This window comes from Nannospalax galili, unplaced genomic scaffold (assembly GCF_000622305.1).
Source record: "Nannospalax galili isolate Female #2095 unplaced genomic scaffold, S.galili_v1.0 scaffold1733, whole genome shotgun sequence".
NCBI classification, from domain to species: domain Eukaryota; kingdom Metazoa; phylum Chordata; class Mammalia; order Rodentia; family Spalacidae; genus Nannospalax; species Nannospalax galili.
In genome coordinates this window covers 104,539-116,897 of record NW_008333708.1, presented here as the reverse complement: position 1 = coordinate 116,897, position 12,359 = coordinate 104,539, and positions in this window count along the sequence as shown.

The following is a 12,359-nucleotide window of genomic DNA, read 5'->3' as shown; positions in this document are numbered from 1 at the left end:
CATTCTGTGGTTACTACAACGTTTTATGATGGCATTAGTCATCTCCATAGCTCAGAAACCATCCTCAAGCTCTCTGACCTTCAAATAAAACTACACACTGTGCAATATGAAATCCAGTTTAGAGGATTAGTTAGACATAAATCCATTTCTGTTGATAGTTCAGTGAGTTCTCATACTTCATTTTCTACCTTTCCAGGAGATGATCTTTGACTGATAAAGCAGTGATGGCCTCCAGACTAATACCTAGGAAAAGTAACATGAATGCAATCACCATTTAATGAGAAAAATAGTTTATTTAAAATATAAAATTATGGGACTGGAGAGATGGCTCAACTGTTAAGAGCACTGGCTTGCTCTTCCAGAGGACCCTGGTTTGATTCCTAGAATCCGTGTTGCCTGACAGCCATCTGTAGTTCTACAGAATCTGATGCCCTCTTCTGACCTTCTCGGGCATTGCATGACATGGGCGTACTTAAGTGCATTCAAGCAGTACACCCATACACATAAAATAAAAATAATAAAAAGAATATTAAAATAAATAAAATTATTTGTAAGTTATTTAAAATCTACTTGATAATGCAATACTAATAGTGTAATATCAATATAAGAGCTATTAAGAAAAATTTAGAATTTGAAGAAAAGTATACATTTCACAAGGACATATACTGTGTTAGGGGAACAAAAGATATTTCTGTGACAACAGTGTTTACCATGAGACCCACATTAAACTGATACAGGTTTCACCTGTAATTCTCTATTATGTATTAGAGACTGTTTTCCTTGGCAACACAGGACAGGTGGTAGGAGCTATCTTCAGTATAAATCCAAGTTCCCTTAGGAAGAATGATCAAGCAACTGATGAATTCACTTATGATATTTACATTGAACTCTTTATGTTTGAATTCAAACTATCAAGTTACATTTTGGATATTGAGATTAAATACATACTTCTCATGGGTTTATTTTCTCCATAATCAATTAAAATAATGTTTGTTGTGAGGGGCCATTCCAATTAATTAAATATGAAAACATGAATTTTTATGCAAGATAGTTTTATTCAAATACCATATTTCAAAATATTTTTATTTTATGCATATGAATGTCTTGCTTGCAGAGGCCAAAGAGGCCCTCAGATTCCCTGGAACTGGAGTTACAGATGGTTGTTAGCTGTTATGTGGGTGCTAGGAACTGATCCCAGCTCCTCTGGAAGAGGAGTCAGTGTCCCAAACTGCTGAACCAGCTCTCCAACCACAAATATAACATAGTTTTAATAAAAATCCAAATGCCCTTTAAAAATAATCACTTATGATGTAAGCGATAAAAGCCTAGTGCAATAGAATACGTTGGAATGTCCTTTATCAATTTTGAAACTTGAAAATCGAAGTTTTTATATGGAGCATTATTAAGCCACTTTCACGGTGCAATGCATTCAACAGATGATCACAGTTGCATTTAGCAGGAACGCAGCATGTTGACCTGAATCTTGTCAATTCTAAGAGGGAATGTCAGTGTGTGGCGATAGGCAGGCAGACCATTATATAGACAATAGGTAGATGACAGGTAGACAGTTAAAGTATGTCTAAATACATATCAAATTTTTACTAATTATTCTCCGTTAATTAGCTTGCACATGCTATTTCTAGTGCTGAAAAGGAATCTGTAAGTTGTTGTGACTTCCACTTGCATACCTTGTTTTTACAGTGCTTTCATTGTTGAATGATAGTTCTAATTACTGTTATTATCCTGCTCAGCAATTCTTCCTTAGAAAGGTGGTATAATCTCTGAAGCATACACTGATTTATCAGAATTCCTGGGATATAATGAACATATGCTAAATGGCACACATCAGAAACAAAATTTAAGCTTTGCCTGAATACTTTCATATCCTCCTACAACCATAAAACAATTTAAAACTTCAACAGTTATTCTGGATAATTTCCCTGCATTCGTTTTTAAGTTCCCCTCTCCTTTTCCTTGAAGTCAATTCTCTCTTTTCTTGTGACACTAGTGATCTGTTTTGCATTACAGTTGAGCCCTTATTTGTTGAATATTATATAACTAAAACCACCAGATTTTTGCTTATGCTTCTTTTATTTAAAGAAAATTTTCTGTGATTCATTCACATGTTGCAGATACCAATTTCTCATTCTTTTCATCACTGAAGGGAATTGTGTGAGATAACAATATGCCAAAATCTGTTTATCAGTGGATCTGTTAGTGATGTTTAGCGGTGTTTCTAGTGTTTGAAAATTGAAAATAAAGCTGCCATTAGGCATCTGTTTCTGAGACATGCAATTTCATTTCTTTTTGGTAGGAGTCAATATGTTAAGTGACAAGGTCTTTATTGTTTTGGGATAATTTCATACATAAGTACTGTACTTGCATTATTCTACCCCCTCACATCCTACTTCAACTATTCTCATGCCCCCCACCCCAACTCCTTAATGGTTTCTTTCCTTCTTTCATTATTATTGTTACATATATATGTGTTTATACATTTATAAATATACATATATATTGCACTGCTGCTGACTTAAAAAAACACCAGGCAGTTTTCTAATAGTCTCTTATTGTTAACTCCCACCAACAATATATGAGTTCCAATTTGTCTACATCCCTGATAACATTGTGATTAGTCATTTTAATTTTAGTCATTTTAATAGGCATTCAGTACTATTACATTGTTGTTTAATCAGCATTTTCTTAATGAACAATGGCATTATGTGTAAATTAGGATGATTTTTTATTGTCCATGAATATTACCTTGCAAAATATCTATTTAAATATTTTGATCATTTAAATTGAATTTCTATTTTCATGTTTTTATTGCTGTATGCACACACTTATTATTATAGCATTCATAATAAAACTGACTATTTTAAACACCCAAGAATTGGAACACTGTGCAGTCATTAAAAGTTATATCATAAATGTGAGAAAACATTCTGAAAATATTTCCCCTAAAGCAGTGTTCTATAATTTGTGGTTTCCATATTGCGATTAGTTTGCTAGAGATGCCAACATTGTAACACAATAGAAAGCAACACAGAGCAGGCAGATTGAAACATATTTTCTTTTTGTCCTGTTAATACTGATTTGTATTGAGCTTTTCAAATTTTGTGCAACATGTACCACTCAAATCCAGACCCCTACCCCCATCCATATCTCTTCCTCGGTGGTCCCTGAGCATTGTGTCGGTGAGGTTCCATATAGGAGTCCCATCCTTCACTCTACATTCTCTTATTCTCCAAAACTTGGCAGCTGAGGCCTTCTGTGTGTAATGCACTCTGATGTACATGGAAGCCTCACTGGTGAGAGTTGAGAGGTTTGTTAGCCTTCTCTCTACCCCTTATTCTGCTATGATCAATGAGTCTTACTTGTAGAGATTCGATTGCCCATGTGTCACCTAGTACTGGGCATTTCCCAGGTGCATATTCTCTGTGCCTGACCAGATGGGCAATTCTGCAGTAGCCTCCATCCATTGCAAAAAGAAGCTTCTTTGATGAGTGCTGTACGGGATGTTTGTTACTCTAAGGAATGTCTCTTCTATCTGGCACTGCATTCCCTTCTAAGCAGGTCTCATATGCATTAATGTTCACTCTATGTGCCTTTCGCATAGGGTTTCTAGGGCTCCACTTTGGCCTCTATGTTTACTATCCCTCAGGAAATTCACTCATCTCCACATTTTTTTCTCCCATTTGGCTTTCCTCCTCTTTCCCTCCCTAGTCACAGTGCACCCATTATCTCCATCCTCCCCCCAGTACCTCCCGACTCTCACCATCTTTCCTGTCCTGACTTCTCTTCCTCCCCCACACCATGGTCCGTTGCATGTGCCTCCTTCCTCTCCTTCCCTGCTGATTACTCCCACTCTTTCCACTTCCCTCAGGTAACATCTGTTCCCTACTATCCCCCTTTCAGGTTGTTTCTTGTCCTTTACCTCCATGTATCCTTTGTCTTTACCTGGCTCCTGGTGTTACTTCAGAATTTGTATAGTCACATATAAGAGATTGGTGCTACAGTTCACAAATGAGGGAGAATATACATTGCTTGCTTTTTTGCGAATGTGTTACTTCACTTAGCATAACACTCTTTAGTTCCATTCATTTACCTGCAAATTTCATAATTTCATTTTTTCTTACTGTTGAGTAGAACGCTGTTGTTTAGACGTACCACAGTTCATTGTCCACTCATCACTTGAGGGACATTTAGGTTGTTTCCATTTCTTAGCTATTGTGAAGAGAGCAACAAACACGATGTACAGGCTTCTCTACAGTAGGATGAGTCCTTTGGGTACATGCCAAGGAGTGCTATCACCAGATCATATAGTAGGTTCATTTTTAGCTTTTTGAGTGTTCTCCACACTGCTTTCCATAGTGGTTGCACAAGTTTGCACTCCCACCAGCAGTGAATGAGCATTCCTCTTTCTCAATATCCTCTCCAGCATTTGGAGTCTTTTGTCCTCTTGATCTTTACCAATCTGACTGGTGTAAGATGGAATCTTAAAGTGGCTTTTATCTGCATTTCTCTAATTACTAAAGATGATGAACACTTTTTAAGGTGCAAATATTGCCCATCTTTTTGGGGGTCTTTATTTTCTTCACTCTTTTTTTTATCTAATTGTATATTCTGGATATTAATCCTCTGTCAGCTGTGTAGGTGTTGAAGATTTTCTCCCACTCAGTGGGTTTTCTCTTCCTTTCCTTAGGTTTTTTTTTTCTGTATAGAAAGTTTATAGTTTAATGAGGCCCTACTTACTGATTGTTGACCTTAGTGCCTGAGCAGCTGGTGTATGATTTAGAAAGTCCTTTCCTGTGCCTATATCTTGGATAGTGCTGCTTATGTTTCATATTTTATATTGAGGAATTTGACCCACTTGGAGTTGACTTTTGTGCAGGGTGAAAGATAAGGGTCAAGGATCATTGTCCTGCAGGTGGAGATCCAGTTTTGCTATAACCATTTGTTGAAGATGCTATCTTTCCTCCATTATGTGTTTTTAATACTTTTGTTGAATATCAGTTGGCTCAAATTATATGAATTCATGTTTGTGTCTTCTATGGTGTTCCATTGATCTGTGTGTGTCTATATTTGTGCCAGTACCATGCTGTTTTTATGACTATAGCTCTGAAATATAATCTGAGATCTGGCATTGTGATCCTCCCAGCGTTGTTCATTTTGCCCAAGATTATTCTGGCTATCCAGGGTCTTTTGTGTTTCCATATGAATTTTAGGATGATTTTGTCAAGCTCTGTGAACAATGCCATGGGTATTTTGATTGGGGTTGCATTGAATCTATAAATAGCTTTTGGTAAGTGGTCATTTTCATAATATTGATTCTACGAATCCATTAACATGGTAGGTCTTTCCATCTCCTAGTGTCTTCCTCTAACACTTGCAAACCTCATACAGACACACATCAAAATGATCATCCACCAAGATCTAGTCAGGTTTATTCCAGTGATGCAGGGATGGTTCAACATATGTAGGTCAATAAATTTAATAAAATATATAAATGGACTTAAAGACAAAACCACATGGCCATCTCAATAAATGAATAAAGGGCATTTGACAAAATTCAACATTTATTCATGTTAAAATCCTTAGAAGGAATTAGTCTGGAGGGAACATACCTCAACATAATTAAAGCTGTATACAACAAACCCATAGCCAACATCATCCTAAATGGAGAAAAAGTAGAAGCATTCCCATTAAACTCAGGGACCAGATAGGGCTGTCCACTATCTCCACTCCTTTTCAATATAATGCTTAAAACTCTTGCAAGAGCAATATGACGAGAAGTAAATTAAAGGAGTACTAATTGGAAAAGAAGAGGTCAAATTATCCCTATTTACAGATGATATGCTATTATACATAAGAGATCCAAAACATTCCACTATAAAACTCTTAAAATTGGTTAATACTTTCATTAAAGTGGCAGGATACAAAATCAACTTACAAACAAATCGGTAGCTTTTCCATATACCAATAACAAGCAACCAGAAAAAGCACTTGATGAAATCCTCCCATTCTCAATAACCTTAAAAAATAAAATATTTAAGAATAAATCCAACTAAAGATATTAAATACCTCTACATTGAAAATTTTATTTTCATGTTTTGATTGAAGATATTTTGAAATATCATTTTGCTTATTTTGTTGGAATTTATTAGAACTGTCTCCTAAAAAATCAATATTGGAAGCATTTGACCTTTAGTGTGAATGTTAGCCTTGTGAGTTGCATCTTTGGTTTGCTTTATTTACTATCTAGAACACTATTTTAGTTGCCTACATAGCATTTGATAAAATGGAATGTCCATTCCTTAACTAAACTGTGGAAAGTATACACAAGAACAGTTTTCCTTTGACATCACGAAGAATGTCTATCATAAACCAGTAAATCATTCCAGTTAAAATCCAAGGACATAATTAAACTTTTATCATCACTATAATCATATTTTTAGTTATTGTTGTTTAAATATTTATTTGTCCAGGCATTATGTTAGGCTCTTTATGTAAATTATTCTTAATTTTTGAAAATGACTTTACAAGGTAGATGCTTTTAGCATTTCATAGATGATATTATGACCCAGAGTGGCCCAGTCATTCTAATAGCTACCTCATATTTGAACTGCTATTTATTTTTTGTGTATTTTTATTGAATTTTTGTGTATTTCATATGGAATGCCTTAATCATCATTGTAACCCCTCCGCCATCAGCATCCTCCCATTGCCCCTCCCCTACTGGATTTTGTACATTCTGTCATCTATGTTAAGACCTACTGAGTCAAGTTAGTGTAGGCTGATGTACCTCAGTGCAACTTCATCTTCATCCGTTGGGGTCTAGTCATCCTATCTAAAGTCACTCCCTTAAAGCAGATCATCTCTGTCAGCGCTAGAGATATGGATCAGCAGTTAAGTGTACTGGCTGCTCTTGCAGAGAACCTGGGTTCATTTCCCAGGACCCACAAGGTGGCTAACCACTGTTAATAAGTCCAGTTCCAGGGGATTCAAAGCCCTCTTCTGACTTCCTCGGGCACTGCCTGACATAGGTGCACTTATATACATGGAAGTAATACTCGCACACATAAAAAAAAAGATACCAATAAAATCCTTCTTAAAAAGATCAACTCTCCCTCACCCAGCAGTAATCTGTTGCCAATAGTACCTTGGCTAAGATTGGGGCCTGCTGCCCATTTCCAGTTCTATGCTGGATTTTTATCTGCTTGAGTTTGTATGGGTCTTGTGCATGCTAACACCATTGTTGTAGTTTCATATGCAAAAGGTCCAAGGAGCCTGTAAGACTGTTTCCATATGGTCATGCATTTCCTCCCTTGGTTCTTACGATCTTTCAGCCCCCTCTTCTGCAATGGTCCTTGAGCTGTGGGTGGGGTAAGTTTAATATAGGAGTCCTGTCCGGGGACTCACACTTTGGAGTTTTATTCTCTCCATTTCTGCTATTTGTGGCTGTTTATGGTCATTGCCCTCTGTTGTGTGAGGGATCTTCATTGATGAGAGTTGATAGATGCACTAGTATTCTCTCTTCCCCTTGTACTACTATCCTCCTTGCTGTGCCTTAGCTGTAGAGATCCCATTGCAGATGTGTCACTTAGGATTGGGTACTTCACAAACAGTTATTCTCTTTGTGTGGCCAGTTTTGGAACTCTGTAATAGTCTCTATTTGCTGCAAATGATATCTTTTAACCTTTAATATATTAATCATTTATTTAAGTTCACACATATTTTCTTTTAGTTCCGTACATGTCTTTGTAGTTTTATTTCTTTATTTTCTTAAGAGAAGCTTTTATTTTTTATGAAGGAAAACTCTCATATTTTTATGTATTAAAGAAGATGATCCTTAGCCATGTGTGTTGCATGTTATCCCAATGCTTAGGTGATGGAAGTGGGAGGATCAGGATTTCAAGGAAAGCTTTGGCAATGTAACAAGTTTAAGATCAGCTGGGGCCTCGTGAGACCTTATCTCAAAACAAGTAACAAAACAGACAAAAAGTCAAAACCTCTTGAACTAGTAGTCCCAGTAGTAAAGTCCTATACTTTTTTAAAATCTAAAACTAAATTATGACTGTTTTAATAATATTCTTTTATTATAAGTGGAGTCATATGCAATGCTTATCTAATAAATTATGGAAGGAATAAGCAAATGAAACAGTACAACCAAAAAGATGAAAATCTCAAGAGCTTGGATTTTTGGTACTGTTTTAATAATCTTTTATTATAAGTGGAATCATATGAAATGCTTACCTAAACAATAAATTATGGAAGGAATAAGCATGTAAAACAGTGCAATCAAAAAGATGAAAAGTCTCTAGAGCTTGGATTTTTGGTACTGAATATGAACCTTGGAAAAATATTTTAGAAATAAACAATATTACTCAAATTTTGATGGGTAGTAATGTGCACATACCCTAAAGACATAGTTTCAAAACGGTATACTTTTTAGAGAAATAAAAGCTCCACAACTAACAGAACATATGTGCTATGTAATACAGACTTAATATGACTAAGAGCACTAGGTTTCTTTCTGTTCTGCTTCAATCATATAATGTCTTTTTATTAACATTATCTTCTGTTATCTATTGCAGGGGGAACAAAATGAAATAAAATGAGCTACAAATAAGAATAAAATGTAGACAAAAGGAAGTAAACAGGAAAGAAATGATGGCAGGAAAAATTAACAGAAGGATGACTAGAAGAGAATAGGAGGATTCTTCAGGATTTCATCTTTAACACAGTTATTGTGGCTTTGCAAAGTATAACAAAACATTATTAACATTTATTTGAATCTGTGTTATTTATAGTGCATATGTGCAAACACTCATTAATAATCTTGTGGAAGCTGGGCATGGTGTGAAATCAAGGGCAGCTTGGTCTATATAGCAAATTCCATGCCAGCTGGGGCCCCAGGGAGACACTGTCTCAAAAAAATAAAAACAAAAAAACATAAAAACCTTGTAGAAAGAATAACTGTAATGTCAAGAAATTCACAAATGGATAACCTCCATACAGAAACGTTTTTCTCTCCTTATTTATTAAGATGTGTTAAGCAGGAAGCTAGTAGACAGGCTCGGTTATGTATGACCAAATTCAATAACAACAGTGATCTTATGAAATTTTCTCCATGTCAATGAAATCTGCATTTGAAGGTTCTTGAAGGGAGGAAATAATGTTTTAGTCACTTCTCTGTTGCCGTGATAGAAACACTGACCAAAGCAATTTTTAGAAGGAAGAGTTTATTTGAGCTTATGGTTCCAGGTGAATTACAATCCGTCATGGCAGGGAGGCATGATGGCTGGAGGTGGCTGGAGCAGAAGCAGCAGAAACTAAGCTCTCACATCATCACGCAGGCACAGGAAGCAAGAGAGCAACTGGAGACCCCACAAGGCTTAAGAACTCTCTAAGCCCACCTCCAGTAATGTGCTTCCTCCAGGATAGTCATACCTTCTAAGACCTCCCAAAACAGCTCCATCATGTGGGGACAAAATGTCCAAATACTTGGAGCCTATGGGGGACGTTTTCATTCAAACCACCACAAATAGGTTAGATCATTGAGAACTTGTTTGTACCAAGTGAATGATTTTGTTATTTTCCCCATTAAAAGCATAGTTGTTTTTCAGTAGATTTGGTGTTATTGAGAAGTTCATTACTGTATAACTTCTGATAGTCCACATCAAGAAAATACACATGCTTTTGCCATTTAAGAACTGTGATTTGGATAAGTAACTTAACTTTCACTAAATTTCAGGTTCTTAAGCTTTAAAATGGGCCAGATAAGCAATTAGCTGACCTCTTTATTACAAAGAATAATGAAGAGAATCAACAAGAAGCATTTTGTGTAGACTTAGCACAGAATTAGTTGTCAATGTCAATATTTTCAAAAGGAAAAAATTTACTAAGATTTCATAGCCTTTAAACTTGAATCTTGATATGTAAATTTTTAGCAGGAAATAGCAGGAAAAATCTATCCTAAAATTCATATGGAAACATAAAATACCTCTGATTGCACAAAAAACAATGTTGGGTAGATTGCCATACCAGGCCTCAATCTATATTACAGAGCAATAGCCATTAAAATAGGATGATATTGGCACAAAACTAGACTTGTAGATCAATAAAGCAAAATAGAAGACCCAAACATGAGTGCACAAAATTATAGCTACCTGATATTTAACACAGGTGTCAAATAACTGTGATGTCAAGAAAACACAGGTCTCATGTATTCATCCAGTACCTCTGGCTCTTACAATCTTTCTGTTCCCTCTTCCTCAATGATTCCTGAGTCTTAGGAGGTCAGGATCTGATATAGGTATCCCATTTAGGACTGAGCATGCCACAGTTTCTCATTATTTGTGTGTTTATCAGTAAATCTTAGTAACTATATGCTATTTGCATATAGGTACACTGAAATATCTTAATTCATTTTGAGATCTATCTATTTCTCTCTCTCTACCTATCTATCATCATCTATCATCTATATATCTATTATCTATCTATCCTTCTCTCTGTCTCTCTCTCTATGTGAGTGTGTGTGTGTGTGTGTGTGTGTGTGTGTGTGTGTTTCTGTTTTGCTGGTTCTGAGTTTAGGTCTTCACACAATCTATGTAAGCACTGTCCCACTGAGCAAGAACTCAGACTCCACTTATGCTCTGTCGTAAAGATGGCAATAACATTCTCTCATTAGTTTGCTGAACATGAAGTATTTAAAACTATTCCAGGGAGTTGGCTCATTGAGTAAAAGCACTTGCCACATAAGCTTGAAGATTTGATTTTAGATCCCCAAAATGTATGTAAAACAGATGCAGTGGCCTGTTTCTGCTACTGTAGCACGCCTACAATGAGGTGGGAGGTGGAGACAGGACATTCCCTCGGATACCCATCGGCTCGCTGGTCTGGAGCTCATGTTACAGTGGCATCAAGCAAGAGATAATATTTGTCAAACAAGGTGGGATGCTAGGAGATTAGGACAGATGCTGGGGGTTCTCCTCTAACCTCCATAAGCATGCTGTGACATAAATAAATAAGTAAATAAATAAATAAATAAATGAAATGTTTAGATTCCAAATTCTTCCTAAGACAGTAATCAATTTAAACACGATAGTCAAGTCTTTATTTCTATTTCCTTCTAGATAACTTGTCCTTAGGCTAAGAAATAGAATATAGAGAGCAAAGTAATGACACATACTATATGAAAAAAGATAAAGACATTAATCTTTCATAACTGCGTTTTATCCTCCTGGTCATTGTTTATTGCAATTGATTTGAAGGTTGATTACAGACAGGTGTTTGGATTTAAAATGGTTCTTTGTAATACCTGTACAGAAACCAAATGCTTGTTTCTTACATAATATTTAATAGCTAAAAGTAAAGGTCCTTTAAAAAAAACCTGAGAATGCTAGAAATAAAATTCCATTGCCAAGAAAACATATTTCATTGGAAAAAGTCATGTGTAAATTACTAGCATTATTATGCTTAAGATGCAGCTTTAAAATGTCCTTGTAATTAAAGCATAAACTGCTAAATAGAGCTGTAATTGCGTCCACCTTTTGCTTTATCCATTCCTCTTTGGTAGATATAAATGCTTAATTTCTAATTTAGATTTGCAATATGTAGTTTTGTTATACTCATACTGGATTTTAAATAGTTCTGTAAATGATCACGTAATTTCTATTTATTAGGAGTGATTAAAATGCAATAGAAATTATATGCCTAAACTAGAAAAAATAAGCCAAGACTAATTATTTGCTAAGTATAGAGGAGGCTTGAATAAATAAAGAACAGAGATTGTGTGATCTTAATTCTTGAGAGTATTTCATAATATTTGAATTATTGATTAGGCATCTTTATAACTAAGTTGACACATACTGTGTGATATGATTTTTTTCCAAATATTGGTTTTACCTCATTGCTTTGTAATTATTGATACTCATAGAAATAATTCAACATCACATGTTTAAATTTACCAATTATTATAATACAATTTACCAACTGAGAGGACTGGTTATGAATCTCATAGTTCAAGGTAGAACTCTACGTCTCAATTTATTAATTTTCTCCTAGTAAGGATTGTTCTCTCCCTTGAGCTGCATGATCTATGAACTGCTAGCTTACTTGGTGTTATTTTCAAAGGATTGCACAGTCTTTTTAGAATTCATGTCTCATATGAATCTTCTTTTCAATTATCCTTTTTAACTTTTTTTGGAATTTCACACATAAATAATGGATTTATATCACTTCCATGACTTCCTCTCCACCCAACTCCTCCCATTTTTTTTCTCAGCTCCTTCTGAAATCATGACCTCTTCTTCTTTATTGTTGTTGCATATTATATATATATATATTTATATATA